The sequence below is a fragment of the Vombatus ursinus genome, unplaced genomic scaffold, assembly GCF_900497805.2.
Source record: "Vombatus ursinus unplaced genomic scaffold, bare-nosed wombat genome assembly UNPS02015255.1, whole genome shotgun sequence".
Lineage (NCBI taxonomy): Eukaryota > Metazoa > Chordata > Mammalia > Diprotodontia > Vombatidae > Vombatus > Vombatus ursinus.
Genome location: NW_020955033.1, coordinates 19,363,485 through 19,384,590, shown reverse-complemented (window position 1 = coordinate 19,384,590; position 21,106 = coordinate 19,363,485). Strand labels below are relative to the sequence as shown.

The window sequence follows — 21,106 nt, the reverse complement described above, 5'->3', positions numbered from 1 at the left end:
AAAGATCACAGGAGCAGCTAGGTGGCTCAGTGAATAGAACTTAGGGCCAGAAGTCAGGAGAACCTGAGTTCAAATCCAGCCTCAGACATTTACTAGCTTCGTGAGCCCGGGCAAGTCACTTAATCCTGTTTGCCTCAGTTTCCTCGTATGTAAAGTGAGCTGAAGATGGAAATGGCAAACCACTCTGGTATCTCTGCCAAGAAAAGCCCAAATGGGGGTCATAGAGTGTCAGACACAATTGAAAATGACTGAACAACAACAGAGAAAGATAGTGTTTCTTTATTTTTAAGCCTGTTGGCATGCTGGGGGATGGGGCGGGAAGGGGAAGGAAGGGGTGGCATGGCTGTGATTAGGCATCCTGCTTGGGAAGAAAAAAAAAATGTCTCACAGATATTCCCTGACCCCATCTCTCTTTAAAACCTTCTTTTATTACCTTACCCCAAAGTATCTTTCTGTTTGCTGTGAGGTACCACTTCTAGGTTTGGAGTCAGAAAGAACTGAGTTTGAATCCTGCCTTAAACACTTACTAGCTGTGTGCCCTGCACAAGACACAACTTCTCTGTGCCTCAGTTTCCTCATCTGCAAAGTAAGAGAGCTAAACTTGATGGACTTTGAATATTCTTGCCAGTTTGAAATCTATTATGATCCTTTATCATCCAGCAGTTAGACTTCTTGAGTACCAAGTGTAAAGAAAGAAGCAACGTTAGCACCTAGTTATTGAGAACACTGTATTTAAATATGAAACTGGCAAATCGCCGGGTTCCTGGGGCAGGAGAGTCTCCCTAGCATCTGCCTCCTGGTGTCCTAAGGTGTCTGTCTCCTGCTGGGTAAGCCTTTCCTCTTAGTCTCTGCAGGGGAGGGCAGGTTTGCACAGCTCGCCCCAGTGCAAACATTCCTACTTATGTCTGTGACTCAATGCTCAACTTCTGGCCACATACTTCAAAATGTTTCCATTTATTTGAGGTAAAATAAATAAATGCAGTCCCTAAAGAACCCTTAAAACTATTTTTGAATGACAGGAATTATAAGGTTTCTCTTATATTAGCTCTCTTGCTTGAAAGGTACTTTTACCTTTTGATTGCACAAGAGATATATTTTTTTAACAAAATGAAAGTATCTGTGTGAGTGTGTGTGTATGTGTGTGAAATAAGCAGTCAAACTAAATACATTCCAAACAGATTCACAAGTCCTCTGACTTCAAAGGAATCTGGGAGATATTCTGATCCAACTCTCTCATTTTATGAATAATAAAAAGTGAGGTCCAGGGGAATCAAATTATTTATATAAGGTCACTGTGTAATAAATGGTAAAATTGGGCCCTGAAATCATGTTTTATGGCTTTAATCTATTGCACCGCCTTACTTTGTACATTCCTTGTTGTTGTTCACTCGTGTCCGACTCTCTGTGACCCAATTTGGGATTTTCTTGGCAAAGATACTGGAGTGGTTTGCTGTTTCCTTCTCTAGCTCATTTTACAGAGGAGGAAATTGAGGCAAACAGGATTAAGTGACTTGCTTAGGGTCATATTGGATCAGCTAGTAAGTATCTGAGATCAGATTTGAACTCAGGAAGATGAGTATTCCTGATCTCAGGCCCCATACTTTCCTTAGTGAAGTTCATCTCTCTTGACACCTTTCAAGTTTCCCTTATGCAGGTAGGTGATGTTGTAGCACATGAGTGCTGGGTCTGGAGTCAGGAAGACCTCAGTTCAAATGTGGCTTCAGATACTCACTAGCTGTGTGACCCTGGGAAAGTCACTTAACTGTTGTCTACCTCAGTTTCCTCACCTGTAAAATGTGGATAATAATAGCACCTACCTCCCAGGGTTGTTGTGAGGATCAAATGATCATAAAGTGTTTAGCAAGTACAGTGCCTGGCGTGTAGTAGGCCACTATATAAAATTTAGCTATTATTATGCAAAAATTCCTATTCCATTTGCCAGAGTGAAAAATACAATATGCTAAAATACAGGAAAGCATGATAAAGCAGTATAAGGGCAATGTTTTTGTATCTACTCTGTGACTATGTGATCCAATATAACAACTTTTCTGCATTAGTTATTTATAGTTTTGGATTTGTTTAGCTTTGCATAAACACACCATTTTAAATACACTTATACAGTAAAATCTAATGTAGTTCCAAAATAATGTAGCACAGCTGTGCTGTTATTCCTGCTCCATCATAAACCTGACTAGCTGGAAAATGAAGTTTGCTTAAAAATAAACACCTCTAGTCTTCTTTTAACTAAGCTATATGGAAGTTTTCAATTTTGTGGATGGAAAATGAATCTAAGACACTCTCTTTTACTCAGAAAATGTTACTATTTTGAAACTATAAACCCAGAAAAAGAACAGCTTATGTTTTTTGATAGGATCCATTAACATACTCTAACTTGGAGAAGTGGCTCTTGGTGAGCAGCTTAGAAAAGCAGACATGTAGGAGATGAGCAGCCCAGGAGGCAGAAGCAGGAAAACTTGCAGCTTGGAATATTGGGAAGGATAGAATCTTGATCCTCCTTAGACCTATCTGAGGCATTTGAGCGCAAGGTGTAAGAAAGACACACAGTTGTTTCGGCAATAGAGTTCTTTGGTTGGTTTACTACTTTTAAAACTTAATTCTTTCTAGAATACTAGGTGGCACGGTGGATCAAGTGCCAGGCCTGGAGTCAGGAACACTTGAATTCAAATATGGCCCCAGACACTTACTAGCTGTGTGACCTTGGGCAAGTCAATTAACCTTGTTTGCCTCAGTTTCCTCATCTGTAAAATTACCTGGAGAAGGAAAGAGCAAACCACTCCAGTATCTTTGCCAAAAATTCTCCCCCTCTCTCCCCTCCCCCTGTAGGAAGTCGAGAAGAGTCAGATGTGACTGGAATTGCCTGAATAACAATAACAAAAAAGAACACAACTTGCTGTAGCATTTTCTAAAATATGAAAGACCAACAAAGGAAAATCTCTTCTAGAATAATCTTTCACTTAAATTTGGTTTGTATGTGGAACTCAGTGAATGTTACAGAATTTTAAAACTTGATGGGATCAGGGAAACCTTTTAATTCAACTCTTTCATTTTACAGATGAGGAAACTGAGGCCCAGAGAAGTTAAATACTTTTCCCAGGTCTTGTGATTCTAGATCCTGTGTGATCATAATGCTATGGGTGGAGAATGGTAATATTTCAAGGCACAGACTACCTTCCCAGTTTTGTTTTGTTTTTAAAGGATTATCTTTTGTTTGTGAGGCAGCCTCGCACAGTGTATAAGAAGACCTCCTTGTAGTAAGGAAAACCTGTCTTGGATACATACTCATTGTATGACCATGGAGAAGACATAAAGCTTATTGGTAATTTTCAGGCAACTCTTTAAGTCTATAATAGGAATTCTTTATCTGCATCAGCAGAGGCCTTTTCCATGCTGTGAATTCCTTATTTGAATGAAATAGAAGGTCCAGGCTTCCCTAACCCCTCAATAAATTGGTTGTACAGTATATAAAGGCCATTGGACAGTAGGTTGGTCTGCATAAATATTAATGATAGGATGGACTTCCATTTATTATACATTCATTTGGAGGACTGCCCTCCATATAGAATATCTTATTAAGGAATGTATGTGCTGTTTACATGTGCGCACATACACACAAACATAGAGTAGGCAAATTTTCATCAATATCTAGCTAATTATTTTCTGCCTGAATACTCCTTCCTGAACCACTGCAGTATTGGGTGATCCAAATAAGAGTTGTAAAATAGACTTGATTATTGACATACTGAAGGGTAAAAAAAGTCAAAGCCAATATTAGTGGCATTCTTGGAAAAGTGAATGACACAGAGTTGAGCTCCTCAGAATAGTGTTCCAACATTTGATAATTTAAAAAAAAATCAATTTCACTTCATAACTCAAGAATAAGTGATGTTGCCCCATCCACACATAATTTTTTCAAAATATCTCAAAGGCTAAAACCAGGCATCCTCAATATGGCAATTCCAGCAATGATCTTGTATCATCAATAAAATATATTCAACTTCATTTAACACTGTCCTGACCATTTCCTTTTCTTGTCCAGTCTTGCTGAAATTCTCATTCAATATCTTACAGAACTTGAAATTGGTTCAAGAAGATGCTTGGGATTTGAGATTCTATGTTTAATAAGTGATGTCAAACCATTATTTACTTTATCTACCCCTTGAATTAATCCTCTCCTGAATATTAATATGAACTCTTCTCTGAAATCTATGCCAGATTGAATATGATGGCTTTACATACATCATCATATTCAACAGGTTCTTTCTTCTGAGGAGCTAAAAAGAGGCAAACATGTTAAATTACTTATCCAAAGTAATTGTAAAATGGTCACATTCCCATTATGCTAATTTTTCTTAGTTAAAGAAACTGAATCAGATAGAGATCTGAGAATCTACAGAGGGATGATAACAAGAATAATTGGGTTTCCTGATAATTTCAATTCTAAAGACCTGTGAGTATGATGACCTTTACCAAAAATTAATGTAGGCAGCACATTATAGTGAAAAGGATGTTTGGCTTGGAGTTAGGGGACTTGGGCTTAGTACTGATCTTGCCACCCACTCCTTAGGAAAAAAATATTAGGGATCATCTAAGAGGGATTTGAGATCATAACAGATAATGTGTGTAAAGTGCTTTTTGAATTGTAGAATGTGCTTTAAGTAGTGAATATACAGTCTCATCATCATCATTATATCCGATCTTCTAATTCTTAGCAAAGTATTCAATGAATATCAATGCCTCCCATATGTCAGGCATTGTGCTAGGTATTGTTGGTGTTCAGTTGTTTTAAACTTTTCCAACCCTTCATGACCCCATGTGGGGTTTTCTTGTCACAGATGCTGGGGTGGTTTGCCATTTCCTTCTCTGGCTCATTTTACAGATGAGGAAACTGAGGCAAATGGGATTAAGTGACTTGCCCAGGGTTACACAGCTAGTAAGTATCTGAGGTCAGATTTGAATTCAAGAAAATGAGTCTTCTTAACTGTAGGCCTGACATTCTATTTACTGTGCCACCTAGTTGCCTCTGTGCTAGGTATACAAAAATATAATACAGACCTTGTTCTCAAGGAACTTGGATTTTAAATGAGGTGAGGAGGACAAATATATAACTACTTAATAATGAAGAATAAGATAAATTCAAAGGAGCAATACAAAGCATTGAGAAATTTGAGGAGGTAGACATGATTTAATTAGGTGATTCAGGAAAGGCTTTATGGAAGAGATGACATCTGAGATAATGCATGAAGGGAAAAATATCCACAGATGGAAGGGAGCTGGAAGAGTCCATTACAGTCATGGAGTTACCAAAGAAGGTGGGAAACAGCTGCATGGGAACAGAGGGTAGAGACTAGAACCAGTTTGGCTGGAATGTAGTACATATGAAGAGGAGTGGTATGAGACAAGGCTGTACAGAAAGACTGGAGGCTATCGAAATATTTTGTTTCTTCCTTGGTGATGTCATCAGTTGCCATGGATTCAGTTGCCATCTCTGGTAGACGAATAGCAAATCTATATTTTTGCAGCCCTTTATCTCTCTTCTAAGCTCTGCATAGACAATTGCTTCCTGGATATTTCCACTCACGCTTCCTGTTGCTCCATTTCACGTGTTCTACATTTAGTCAAATTAATTGGAAAACTAGTGCCCCAAAGAGCTAGTGAGAGAGAGGTCAAAAAGGTAGAAAAATCATAAGCATACTGTATTATATTGTATACAGTATTGCCATAGCTGGCAGCTAGGGGGTGCAGTGGGTAGAGTGCTGGGCCTGAAGTCAGGAAGACTCATCTTCCTGAGTTCTAATCTGGCCTCAGACACTTATTAGCTTTGTGACCCTGGGCAAGTCACTTAACCCTGTTTGCCTCAGTTTCTTTATCTGTAAAATGGGCTGGAGAAGAAAATGGCAAACCATTCCAGTATTTTTTTTTCCAAGAAAACTCCAAATGAAGTCACAAAGAGTCAGACATGACTGAAATGACTGAACAAAACAAAAATTGTAGATGCCAAGAGAAGATAGGACATCAAGAATGAGGGGCTGGCCCATGCGTGTTCATTGTTAAATGTCACAGCAAGATCAAGGAGGATAAGAGCATAAACTAAAGGTCATCGGATTTGGTGATAAAGAGGTCATTTGCGACCTTCAAGAGAGTTGTTTCAGAAGAAAGGTTGGGACAAAAGCCATGTTGGAAGGGCGGTTACTTATGTGCTACAGACTCACTTTCCTCATCTGTAAAATGGGAAAAATACTTATAATATCTTCCTCAAAGGGTCGTGATATTCAAATGAGATCATGTATGTAAAGAGCTTTACAAACTTTGAAGCATTATACGATTGTCAGAGGTAGAGTAGCCAAACAGATAGAGGGCTGGTCTTAAAGCTACAGAGTTCTGCCTGTACCACATCTAGGATGTGTGACCCTGGGCAAGTCACTTAGGCTCCCTATGCCCTAGGCAATTCTTTATGATTGTAAATATCAGAGATGGTGCTGATCTGCATTGGTAGAGAGAGTTTACTCAACCAGTAGTTCCCTATATCAATGAAACTACAGGTCCTATAACTACACATACGTTTCATATTATTTTAACAGAAAGTGTGCTGGAGTTGGTGTCAGTGGACTAGCATTTGAATCCCAGCTTTGCTATTTACCAGCTTGCTGGACTTCAGCTACCTCAGTTATAAATTGAGGACATTTAATTATATGATGGCAGCTAGGTGGCACAGTGGATAGAGTGCCAGGTCTGGGGTCAGGAAGATTTGTCTTCTTGAGTTCAAATCTGGCCTCGGACACTTACTAGCTATGTAACCCTGGGCAAGTCACTTAATACTATTTGCCTCAGTTTCTTCATTTTAAAATGAGTTGGAGAAGAAAACAGCAAATCAGTCTAGTATTTCTGTCAAGAATACCCAAAATGGCATCATGAAGAGTTGGACATGACCGAAACAATTGAATAACGACAAAGTATATGATCCCTAAGGTCCCTTTTAAGACACTATGATTCTATAACTGAAGGTTTTCCGAAATCCTTACTAGATTACAAACCACTATGGATTTTTGTTTTGCATTGTTATTCTTTCAAGACATTCAACAAACATTGCCTGAAGGTTAAATTATAAATAGATATAATTAAAGGAGGGGAAAGAATAAAGGTAGTAGATAAATTTGGAACCAATTAGGTAAAATATTACCTGAAGTTGTTATTCACCCTCTTTTCTTCTCCATTCTGTCTGAAATAAGAAGTGGCAGTTCAGTTGCAGTATGGGGCTATGAGACTGTAATACACTGCAGCTAAGGTGAGTGTATGGGACACAGCAATTTCTAAATTCAGTCTCTACCAAGGCAAAACCCGACAGGCTGCTGGAAATACTTGGACACAATTGGCAGTATTGAAAAAAATGCTCTCAACTCCACTTTTGGAAGTCACAATCAATAAAGATACAATGGAGAAGTTAGCCAGCTTTCACGGTCTTGTTTTATTGGGATTTATTTATTGTGATGTTATAAAGTTCTAAGTCATATGACAACTAAAAAAAATAACACTTGCACGTACAGGGCCATAAGAAACTCATGACAGGTAGAGGCAAACCAACTAATGGTAGTTGTTGGTGTGGACTATAGATGCAGTAACATTAATGGAACAGGTTTAAACCCCACTAGTTGTATGCATGGGACATTCAACTAAATGATATGAATTCTAACCAACCCATAATTTGGCTTTTGCATTTCTATCAATATTGTCTATCAACATATGAGCCCCAAACCCAGAGTTTTGCAGCAGATATATACTCCAAATGGAAATTTATGTAGGCATTTCGACTAACCACCTTCCAGACCTTTCAACATCCTGAACATTAAGATATTATGGAATAGTAGAAAGACTGCTAGATTTGGAGTCAATTTGGAGTCAAGGGATCCAGATGAGAATCCTGATTCTGACATTTAGTACCTCTGTAAAGTTGAGTAAGCCACTAAATTGCTCTAAGACACACTTTTCTCATCTGTAAATTCAGGGAGTTGGACTAATGATCTTCAAGGATTTTTTTTTCTATTTCTAAAATCTATAATTTCATGAGAGTGAAATTTATACAATCATCCAGTCATCGCATTTACAACATGAATAGAATTCACTTAAGTGGCACTGTGATTAATAGCAAATCCTATTCATTTAGGTGATTTCCAGGGGACATAGTTAATGCAATTTATTCTAATGACTCAAACAGATAAATGGCATGGCTAGGCCATTTAAATACTACATCTATTAATATCAGGGATCAGGTGTCTTCTAAATTAAATTATGCTTCTTTCTGGGCAATGTTTTCCAAACTACATGCTTTACTCTCATGACTGCTCTAGGAATCAAACATGTCAATTTATCATTTTAAAATGTCATTGATATCTTTCATTTTTATATTATTTATATTTTTACCTGTGAATGTCCTTCCCTTCCTAAAGACCTATTACAATAAGGAACATTTTTAAAAAGTGGGAAAAAAATCAGAAAAAAGCCATGAACATATTAAAAAAAATCTCATGGTATGTGTAATGGCAAAGCAGTGAGGAGGGAGAAAATAAGCATTTATATAACACCTACTATGTGCCAGGCAATGTGTTAAGTGCTTTTTATTTATCCTCACATAAATCCTGAGAGGTAGGTGTTATAATTATTTCCATTTTACAGGTGAGGAAACTGAGGCCAACAGAGGTTTAGTGACTTGCCTAAGGATCATACAGCCAGTAAGTGTCTGAGGCTGGTTTGAGTTCAGATCTTCCTGAATCTGTGCCTGGCAATCTCCTAAAAGAATCACCAGCCTTGGGTGAAATAGAAAGGTTTCTTCTCATAACTTAAGGGCCAAGCTTGGTCTTTATAATTTCATAACACTCAGTTTTGGTCATTTTGAGATTGTTGCTCTTTGTGTTTACATTTTTGTTGTCCTTGCACATACTGTTCTCCTGGCTCTGGTTACTTCACTTTGCAATAACTAGCATGCCTTTAGAAGTTTTATATTAATCGCATTTATTATATTAAATATATATATATATATTTCTTAGTAACCGTTTATACACTTATATACTACATTTTGTTAAGTTATTTCCCAATTGATGAGCACCTACTTTGTTCCCATTTCTTTGATACTACAAAAATGTTGCTATAAATATTGAGGTATGTTCAGACGGATATAGTCTAGGCAGAAACCTAGAGGTATGCCTAGCAGTAAAATCTCTGGATCAAAGGGCATGGACATTTTATTTGCATATTTCCAAATTGTAGAATAGTTCCAACTCACAGCTCCACCATCAATGTTCAATTAAGTTTTGTAACAGGTTTGACAAGTACCCGAGTCTTAAATTTCAAAATGAATAAGAACAGTCATGTGCAGTAGTACAGGCCTGTAATCACTGAGTCTGGGGAGTCTGAGGCTGGTGGGTCTCTTGAGCTTGGAAGTTCTGAGCTGCAGTAGGGCCTAAAGCTATTTGGAGCCTATATTACTTCTGGCGTTGATATGAGAAACCCATGGGTGGTGGTGGGGAGAAGGCCAATTTGGAAAGCAGTGATATATCTTAGGTCAGAAACAGAACAGGTCAAAGCTTTCCTGCTGATTGGTAGAGAGATTTGGCCCATGAGTAACTACTGCTCCTCTTTTTTGGTCTTGTGGACAGTTTATTTGGCAAAGTTTAAGTTCTGGCTATTTCTGGTTCATTTTCCCCCCAACAGACTGAACAGAAAAAACTTCTATATGTTCATCATTGTTTCAATTTGAGAAAAACAAACAAACAAACAAAAACCAAAACAACATGCTGAATCCTGGAAATGCCCTGATGTGGGTCACGGAGTCAGCTCTGCGTCATTTAGGCACTATTATTTCCCTGAAAAAGTGGCTTGCTGAGAAATCACAAGGAAATGAATTGTCTCATTCACCATCGTTTTCTCTGGTCTTATACTTTGGAATGCCAATTCCCTTCAGTCCAACTTTTTCATACAAATCCCTGTAGGGTGTGATCTCGGAATTCATCAAAAAGTCATAAACCAAAGTTTATAACTGGGGAAAGAGATAGGGAGAGATATGAAGACTTGGTCTCAAAAAACCTTATATGCGTACATATAATATAAAATATATGTATGGAATATTTGAGACCATAAAATGTGTAACATATTGCACATATGTTTAAAGTCTCAAAATTTGTATAAAAATAACTTGTACAAATGTATATACATTACATATTTTACAGACTCAAAGTTGTATGTATATATATATATATATCCATCTTTATATATCTACATGTGATATATTTCTGTCTGTCTGTCTGTCTGTCTGTCTCTAGCTATCTATTGCAGGTAGGTACTAGGTCTGAAGTCACTAAGACATGAGTTCAAATCTGACCTTAGAAACTTGCTAGCTGTGTGACCTCAGGCAAGTCACTTCAGCTCTGTTGTCCTTAGTTTCCTCAACTGTAAAAATGGCGATAATAATAGCACCTGCCTCCCAGGGTTGTTGTGAGGATATAATAAGATAAGAGTTGTAAAGTGCTTAACACAGTGCTTGGCACATAACAGAGGCTATATAAATGCTAGCTATTAATATATATATGCATATAACATATATGTGTATATATATGTATTATATATTATGTGTGTCCATGTATATGTGTGTGTGTGGGTACATCCTAATTACTATTGCTATATAACAACAAACATTCTAGAATGTTAACTCACTTGTATGTGCATATATCACAAACTGCCAACTTTGAAATGGAGGTTGTATAAGTCTGGGGTTGAGACATCTGCATATTTATTCTGAAAGTCACTGGCTGATTTGCCAATCTTTTTGCTAACAAGATATAGCCATTTAATTATTATTATTTTTTAAAAAAGCATTTATTGAGTGTTTACTATGGGCCAGATACACACTGAGGATACAAATACAAGGAAATGGTCCCTGCCTTCAAGGAGCTTATATTCTTTAAAAAAAATTTTTTTTTAAATTTTTAGTTTTCAACATTTACTTCCACAAGATTTTGAGTTCCAAATTTTCACCCCATCTCACCCCTCCCCCCACCCCAAGATGGCATGCATTCTGTATACCCCTTCCCCTAGTCTGCTTTCCCTGCTATCTCTCTCCCCCCTTTCCCTTCTGTATTCCCATAGGGCAGGATAGATTTCTGTACCCCATTTCCTGTATTTCTTATTTCCCAGTTGCATGTGAAAACATTTTTTTTCAACATGTGTTTTTAAAACTTTGGGTTCCAAATTTTCTCCCTTCCTCCCTCCCCACCCACCCTCATTGAAAAGGCAAGCAACTCAATATAGGCTATACACGTGCAGTTATGCAAAACACTTGCATAGTAGACATGCTGTGCAAAACTAACTCTATTTCCCTTAATCTTATCCCGCTCCGCCCACTTATTCTATTCTTTCTTTTGACCCTGTCCTTCCTCAGAAGGATTTGCTTCTGATTACCCCCTTTCCCAATCTGCCCTCCTCTTTATCATCCCCCTACTCTCTTGTCCCCTTTCCCTCCTATTTTCCTGTAGGGTAAGACAGATTTCCATACCCAATTGAGTGTGTATGTTCTACCCTCCTTAAGTCAAATCCTATGATAATAAGATTCACTCATTCCCTCTCACCTTCCCCCATTTCCCCTCCACTGTAAGACCCTTTTCTTTTCTGTTTTTTTGTGAGATAATTTACCCCATTCTACCTTTCTCTTTCTCCTTCTCCTAGTATAATCCTCTCTCACCCCTTAATTTTATTCTCCAGATATGACTACTTCATCTTCAACTCACCCTGTGCCCTCTATCTATCTATCTATCTATCTATCTATCTATCTATCTATACATATAATTTTTTCCCTCCAACTACCCTAATACTGACAAAGGTCTCATGAGTTACAAATATCATCTTTCCATGTAGGAATGTAAACAGTTCAACCGTAATAAGTCTCTTATGATTTCTCTTTCCTGTTTACCTCTTCATGTTCCACTTGAGTCTTGTATTGGAAAGTCAAATTTTCTATTCAACTCTGGTCTTTTCATCAAGAATGCTTGAGAGTCCTCTATTTCACTGAATGACCATTTTTTCCCCTGAAGAATTATACTCAGTTTTGCTGGGTAGGTGATTCTTGGTTGTAATCCTACCTCCTTTGCTCTCCAGAATATTATATTCCATGCTCTGCGGTTCCTTAATGTAGAAGCTGCTAAATCTTGTGTTATCCTGATTGTGTTTCCACAGTACTTGAATTATTTCTTTCTAGCTGCTTGTAATATTTTCTCCTTGACCTGAGAACTCTGGAATTTGGCTACAATATTCCTAGGAGTTTTCCTTTGGGGATCTCTTTCAGGAGGTGATTGGTGGATTCTTTCAATTTCTATTTTGCCCTCTGGTTCTAAAATATCAGGGCAGTTTTCCTTGATAATTTCTTGAAAGATGATATCTAGACTCTTTTTTTTGATCATGGCTTTCAGGTAGTCAATAATTTTTAAATTCTCTCTCCTGGATCTATTTTCCAGGTCAGTTGTTTTTCCAGTGAGATATTTCACATTGTTTTCTAATTTTTCATTCTTTTGGATTTGTTTTACAGTGTCTTCATTTCTCATAAAGTCACTAGTTTCCAATTGCTCTATTCTAATTTTTAAGGAAGTATTTTCTTCAGTAAGCTTTTGGACTTCCTTTTTCATTTGGTCAATTTTGCTTTTTAGGGCATTCTCCTCATTGGTTTTTTGGACCTCTTTAGTCATTTGGGTTAGGCTATTTTTTAAGGTGCTATTTTCTTCAGTATTTTTGGGGGGTCTCCTTTAGCAAGCTGTTAACTTGCTTTTCATGATTTTCTTGCATCACTCTCATTTCTCTTCCCAGTTTATCCTCTATTTCTCTTACTTGCTTCTCAAAATCCCTTTTGAGCTCTTCCAAGGCCTGGGACTGATTCATATTTTTCTTGGAAGTTTTGGATGTAGGAGCTTTGACTTTGTTTTCTTCTTCTGGTTATATGTTTTGATGTTCTTTGTCACCAAAGTAAGACAATATAGTCTGACTCTTTTTGTGCTGCTTGCTCATGATCCCAACCAATTACTTGAGTTTTAAACTCTTTGTTAAGGTAAGAGTGTGTTTCCAATGTGGAGAATGCACTGTCCTAAGCTTTGGGGGTTTGTACAGCTGTTTTCAGAGGTACTTCTAGGGACTTGGAAAGTGTCAGTTCTTTCAAGGTGCTATGATAAGGGGCGAGGTGTTTCCTCTCCACAGCCATAAGCTTCACCACACTAGCATTTCTCCTCACCTCAGAACCGCCCCTTAGAACTGTGACCCAGATCCAAGCACAGGCAAAGCAAGAGATTCCTGCCTCAGCACTGGAAAAGAGATCCTTGCAATCCTCCTCTGATTAGCCACTTGATTCCCCCTCAGTCTGTGGGCCGGAAGCTCAGGAGGCAGCTGCGGCCTGCACTCAGGACTTGTGGCTGAGACCTAGCTTCTTCTGTCACCGCAGTAACAGACTTTTCCCACTGATCTTCCATGTTGTTTTTGGCATTCCTGGGTTGAGAAGTATGGAAACCACCATAGCTGCCCGCGATTCAGTCCTCTGAGGCCTGCTCCAGGGTTGTTGCAGCCTGGACGCCTACATCGAACTGCTCTCCTCTCCCTGCTGGGCACTATATACCTTTCTGATCAACCATCCAGGCTGTCTTGGGCTGGAAATTTGTTTTACTCTGTTTTTTTTTGTGGGTTCTGCTGCTTTGGAATTTGTTTAGAGCCATTTTTTATAGGTATTTGGAGGGGTTTGGGAGAGAGCTCTAGCAAGTCACTGCTTTCCCTCTGCCATCTTGGCTCCACCCCTCCATTTAATTATTTTTAGAGTAGAGTAGGTATTTCTTTTCTTTTTTAAATAAATTATTTCTTTATCCTTTTTAAAAAATTGACATTGAAAATCCTCCCTCTATACCTCTCCAACACGTCCCATTTCCTTCCATAACCCCCAGAAAAATCTTGCCTGTAACAAAGAAATACACATAAGCAAAACAAATCAGTAATTGGTCCTTTCTGAGAATTCCATTTCATAGTGTACCACCCCTCTGTCAAGGTAATGGAGGCATGCCTTTCCATCAGTCCTCTGAAGTCACAAGTTATCATGACATTGATCATATATCTGATGTTTTTCAATGTTGTTTTCTTTTATATTTTCATGGTTACATGTACTTTTTTCTCATAGTTCTAATTACTTGGGTCAGTATCAGCTTATATTAGTCTTTCTAATTTTAAATTTTCACATTGTTCTTTCCTATTTCAACACCTTCATATACCCAAAATTTTTCAGCTATTCCCTAATCAGTGGGCTCTCAAAAGTGCTTCTAGTTGTTACCACAATAAGTGCTTCTATAAATGTGTATTATACATGTATATACCAACATATATGTGCATACATGTGTGAGCTTTCTTTCAGTTTTTGACTTTCCTGAGGTATATGCCATATTATTTCTGGGTTATGTATAGGTCACTGTTCAGCCTGCTATTCAGCCTATTCCTCTACTTAATATTATCTTCCCAATCTTTTCAGTAGAGGTTCTTAACTTGGGGTCTGGGAACTTATCTTTAATGTTTTGATATTTCAATATAGTTTATTTCCTTTGAATAACATGTGTTTTATTTTATGCATTTGAACATAATTTTGAGGCATCCATAGGCTCTATTCAATTCCCAGTTGAATCCCAGTGCTTAATAAATGTTTATTAATTGATTTATTGAAAGGGTTCCATGATACCAAATATATTAAGAAAGCCTTCTCTAGGGCGATCCAAGGGCATGTTTAGATATTTTCTCTTTAGTAAAATTGTTATTTTTTCAAATTAATTAAACAGTTGATTCAAACCCCAAACCCAGTTCATTAAATATTATTTGTTAAACTGGAGAGCCTTCCTTTCTCAATATTACTCATATATATGTATACATAACATTAATATTAAAGTTACTGCACATAGCTTATTAACAAATGTAATCAATAATAAATCAAAGATATAGATAATGATATTATGACACCTCAATCACTAGACAATTAAATGAAACACTGGACAAAACTCTGGGCTTGGAGTCAGGAAGATCTGAGTTCAAATCTGACCTCAGATACTTATCTGTGTGACCCTGGAGAAGTCACTTAAACTCTGTTGGCCTCAATTTCCTCAGCTGTTAACATGGAGATAATAATTGTATCTGCTTTCTAGAGTTAAGGATCAAATGAAATAATATTTGTTAAGCTCTTAGCATAGTATCTGGCACATAATAATTGCTTAAAACTCCTTATTTCTTTATTTCTTTTACTATAATCGCTGATGACTTCTTGCTTGTGAAAACTTAATTCCACATCATTCAATTTTTCTGAAGATATCAAGTAAAATGTCTTCTCAAAAAATCCTTTTTATGATAAAAATGAAAAAAAAAAGCTCTATCAGAAGATTTCTCCACCACCTTTGACTTTGCCTTTTTGAACTTCTTTCAAGCCACTACAGGAAGAGAGTTTCTTAACTAGACTCACTCCTCAGAGTTCTCTTCATGTTTCTTCCCAATATAACAAAGATAGTTCTAACAACAATAAAAGTTTTTTTTTCACTTTCTCCTAGTCTTTTCCACAAACTCTTCACAGAACCCTTTAGATTAAAAGTTAAGTACATACACAGTCTCCCTGACTTTACAGGGAGAAATACCTCAAAAAAATGACAGTTATAGCTATAATGACAAATTGACTTTTCTATAACATTCCACTTGACTTTTAAATAATAGTATTTGCAGTTTCTGTGGAAGATCCTATGTCTTAAATATAGTTTAATATCTTTTCTAATATAATTCTAGATTATTTTCCAGAATGGTTGGACCAATTTATACTTCTACTGACAGTGCATTAATGCAACACCTCCAACATTGAACATTTTTATCATCATCAATTTGAAAGATGTAAATTTTAATCCTGGGTTTGATTTATTGCTATTAGTCAGCACAGAAATTTGAATAAGTTTCTCTCGTAGTAAAATTTCTAAGATTGTTAATTTACAAATAAGTATGTTGATCTGTATCACTAGAAGGAGTTTCCAAAACAGAATTCTATATACTGAAAGAATCACAGATTTGGACCAAAAAAAGAAAGAAAGAAAGAAAAGAAAAGAAAAGAAAAGAAAAGAAAAGAAAAGAAAAGAAAAAGCTCCAAATAGAACTCAACTATTAGCAGAGGGAAATAGAAGAAATAAACCTTTTTTATCATCAATACCTAGGTTTATCTGACATTGCATGATGTTGGAGTAGAACTAACCATGCTGAGACAATTTAATTTTAATTAAATTTAATCTTTGAAGCTCCTAAAAAGTTTAGCCTAACTATGGTCAACGAAGAAATGGAGGCAATTTTCTTATATTATCAACTTGGCCATGCTGTATTAGAAGAGTAGATGATGTCTTTGCCCAAATACATAACATTCATTTGTCCTAGAAGATGTACTTCATTCTGTCTGAACAGATGATTGTTTTTAAAAAGCAAATATATTATAGTCTTATTACAAATTGAATCTAGATATAATAATCCATATGTGGCAAGTAAAAATGAAATTGAGGACTCTAAACTCATGGAAATTCATTACACATTAGATAACTTTTTGGTGATTTAGAAAAATGCATTTAATTGCACACTAAACTCTGAGTCTCATGTTTGTTTCATTTAGTTAGTTATTTATTTTCTAAAGCCTACTCCTGATTTAAGCCAGCTATCATAGGCCTAGGGGTGCTGGCATTGTCCCATACAAGACATTAAATATATATGAAATTATATTCCATTTCATTTAGCTAGAGGAGTGCCATAATTACTGTTGATAGTCTCTGATCTTTCCCAGGCAGAGAGGCATAATTGGAGATTCAAAGATTTCTCACTCATAATGGGAAGTGGTGACACTTATACTGTAACTCAACATCTCTTTTTATAAGTCATAAAAAGCAACAGGAAACATTGTTTCTATGTGTACTCTATTTTCACACTCAGAAATTCCTTCTCTCCACTGAAATATATTCTCTCTTCCTTTTGTCGCCATCCCTTTAGAACAGAGCTTGCATAGGTCCCTGTCAAGCTTCACTCCCTGAACTACCGATTTTTCACAAGCCAATTCTGATTCTGCTTTCACTTTCAGGCATTTTATCTGCCCTCGGATAATAATCCGAGAGGTATTATTAATCACTTCCTGTTGCTAGGATACCCGGAAATGTTCATTTTTGCCATAACATGCTATGAGGAAAGCACAGATTCATGACAAGTAAATTACCACGAATATGATACTTAATACAGTGTACCATAATTCCCTGATAACAGAATATGAAATGCTGAATTTTTCATGTTGTTTTTATTTTATCTGTAGTCTAGCATATATTAGAAATGTTTTGGGTTAATAAAAGTCAACAGCATCCTGTATGCTCTTGGGTTAGTATGGAACATGGTAGAATAATAAAATAAGATTAAAATAATATTCCTTTAATGAAATTGTAATAATAGAAAGTGATTTAGAGAACTAAGGTAGGATATTCAGGACTTCACTCTAGGGCACTAAACTTTAAGTGTAGACAGCACTCTTTTTATTTACCAGGTAGAAATAACTGAGCATAGCACCTAATTAGCCAGGACAATTTACTAAAATAGGAAACTGTATGATGGTGTTTCTTCCTCTTGAGGAAACCCAAGATGGGTTCCTTTTAATTTCTGTCCCACCTTGCTCCTTCTCCTGGCAGCAGACTATTGAGCAACAGCCCTTGTCTCAGGGTCTAAATCAACTTAGCTTGTGTCCTGGAATTTGTCTCCCCATTATTGGGTGATGTCTCCTCCTAACCCTCATCTGCCATGGAGTCTTTTGAGGTCTTTCTTCAAGGTTTCTGCATCCCAACTGAATTGATTTTTAAAAGTCGATTTAAGTATATCTTTTAATCTGCTTGCCCTTGGGAAATTTTTGAGTTGCTTTCTTAGGACACCAGAATTGCTAGTTACAGCTTTGCCATAGAGATTACTTAGCTCAACATCCTTATTTTTATAGATGAAAAAAACCAAAGCCCAGAGGAAGGAAGTCTTGTTAGTAGAAGAATGTCAGCTGGAGGGGTTCTTATAATTTCCTAGGGCTCTTTCTATTATACCACCGTGTCTACTTAGGGATTTACTTACTTTTAAAATGGTTGTGGGAATAATTTTTAAGATGTGAACTTAAAGCTAAATAAGGCAATTTGGTATCATTTAACAATAATTGATATTTTAGTTATTAGTCTATTACACTCAACTCCTGATTATGCCAAGAGAATTACATCACAGAATCATAAATTTATAGCTGATAAGAACTTTAGACATCATCTAGTCCAAATTGCTCTCATTTCATAGATAAGGAAATGGGACCAGTGAGATTAAGTGACTTGCTTAAGGTCACAGAAGAAGAGAGTAGGAGTCCCGAGGTCTGAACTTAGGTCTTCTGACAAGATGCCCTCCAAACAAAAGGATTCCACGGAGAAATGAAATCTACAGATTTCTGAGTAGTCACGAGTTTTAATCTCTCCATTAAACCTTTTATGAACTCTAACACCAATTAAGGCATTCTTTTAGGTGGAGGTACCTACAGGTATTGACATAGCCAAAAAAGTACTCAGTTGCCAAGAGAAAGAGAAATAAGGGCTATGAATAATCCATCTGCTGAATAATCAGGCTTGGAAACCATGAGTTTTAGTTAAATTATCTATCTTATTAACTGCTCTATACAAAGTCACCCATGCAATGAAATTGACCAATTGTTTTAGAATGGAAGTGCAGCTGAGGCGGACTGAAGGAAGACCTTTCCCAGCTTTGAGTTTCTCTTTGGATGAGGCTCCTTAGCTGAAATGAATCCTTAGGTTCTGTTCTCCATTAACATCTCCTTCCATCTTCTCTTTCCCAAAATACTTAGACTGTTTGAACATTCAAACAGTTTGTCGTTTTACTAGATTCTTGAGAGTTCCTTGGGTCTTTTATTACTCCTTCCTTTCCTTGTTAATGCTTGTATTTCCTTGTTTCCTCTCTTTCCATAGAGAATGAGTGATTCCTCTCCTTTATGATGTGTCCCCTTAGGTGGTATTGTGGAAAGATTGTTAAGTTACAAGTTAGGAAGACCTGAGTTCAAAATCTCCTCAGATACTTACTCGCTTTGTGATCCTATATAAGTCACTTAACTTTTCTCTGTCTCTGTTTTCTTATCTGTAAAATGGGGATATCAATAGCATCTAACTCCCAGGACTGTTGTGAGGATAAATTGAATTAATATTTATTATTGTTGTTATTATCTTTCTCAGAGAACTTGCTTTCATCAAATATAAATTGCTTTGATAATTGTCTTTTCAATTTTGTATTGGTATGTGGCCATGCAGTAGCACTGAAGCATAGTTATACTGACATCAACAAAAGTGTATGGCTCAGGAGAGGAGGCCTTGGCCTCAAAATGAGCCCTGACTTCCAGGACTGGTTTTACTGTCTGACCTTTAGTACATAGCTTAATCTGTTTGTGATGCAATTTCCCTGGCCATGAAGTTGGGATTATCGTGCCTGTCCTGACCTCCAGGAGAGATTGAGAGCATAAGAAATAATAAATGTGGAACTGTTTTAAATACTTCACAATTATTGGAATTATGTGCACAGAAAAGACTCAGCGATGACATTTCAGATACCAACAGGGATCAAGTGGCCTAGAAATCACACTAGAAATTGGTTGGCTTTTATACAGTTCAATAGTATAAAATTAGCTGGGGGTAGGATGCTTATTTAATTCCTTTATACTCATGCTTATGCCAATATTGAAATGTCTTAGCCTGAGGATATTTTTTTAACAACAGGTTTTGATCCAGTTGTGAATCCTTTCCCATCTCCTGCTGGTTTAGCTAAACTCTAGCAGCCCTTGGGTTGATTTCTATTTGGTTGGTTAATGACTTTTAGGCAAAACAGAGCATTATGAGGAAGTACACAGATTGCTGTGAGCCACAGATAGGGTATATGTTGAGATTCAGAGAAAGGCAGGTTCTTTAGAAACATATCGATATTGATAGAGCTGGGCCTTTGAGGTTGGCCATCTGTCTTGGCAAAGATGGCATTCCATCTGCACTCTGCAACCTCTGAGACCAGTATCCATCATAGCATGTAGGAAGACTGAGGACTGATAACAAAATATTCTTTCTTATATAGCCCCCACTGGAAAGAGACAGTAAAGTTAGAAGAGAAAAATAATAGTTTTATATTGTCCTAGAAATTCTTAAGCTCAACATTGCTTCCCTTACCTCCCTCCTCCATCTTCAGATGCTACCTAGATTCCTTTCATCCCAAAGAAGCACATAATTTAGATGAAAAGCTTCAGTCACTCCCAGGCCCCCAGTATTGGGCTAACTGAATTAAATATAGCTTCAGACCATTTTACATTCAGGACCTCACTTTGAGGTAAACGTTTCCTGGCAGGAAAGATTTTTTTGGGCAAGACGTTTGGATGCTGAAGTCAGATTGGCAAAAGTATACAGCAGTGATTGCCAGGTTATGAATTTCATTACAAAACAGGAGGGTCACTCTGAGCATCTCATGTAAAATGAATACAGCTGTGCTTTCCTTTCAATGAATGGATACATACATTAAACTTTTAAAAATTTGATTCTTAAATGCCTTAGAAGAAGCCCTTAGGTAGGTAGAAGAAGCTAGCCTCAGAACCAGAATGACCTGGGTTTGAATTCTGCTTTGTGTGACCCTGGACAAGCCATTTAACCTGTCTAGTGCTCTAAGAAACTCTCCAGGACTAAGTTGCAGAGAAGGCTGCACTGGTAGAGGGAGTTTCCTAATCAGGATTGTCCCTAAACTAATGGAATTACAAGTTCAATCCCTATTGCTAGGAGATCTTACTATTTAAAAGATATTTTGCAAAATATATTTATTTTTTAAGATAAAAATATCATTTAAAAGATATTTTGCAAAATATCTTTATTTTGCAAAATGAAGACTTTCTTGTGAATACTTTCTATTTTAAAATTAATCTTTATTTTTTTGAACAGAGTAAAACAGAGAAGCAAAACCTGGGTTTGGCCTTTGTCCTAGGTTTGTCCCTAGC

At 36.9% G+C, this 21,106-nt stretch overlaps 1 protein-coding gene across 1 annotated transcript in view; it reads right to left on the bottom strand.

The window, feature by feature from the left end:
• LOC114031696 (carbohydrate sulfotransferase 9-like) overlaps positions 1-21,106 on the bottom strand; it is a 283,467-nt gene that overhangs the window by 174,314 nt on the left and 88,047 nt on the right. The gene's annotated exons all lie outside the window — the stretch shown is intronic.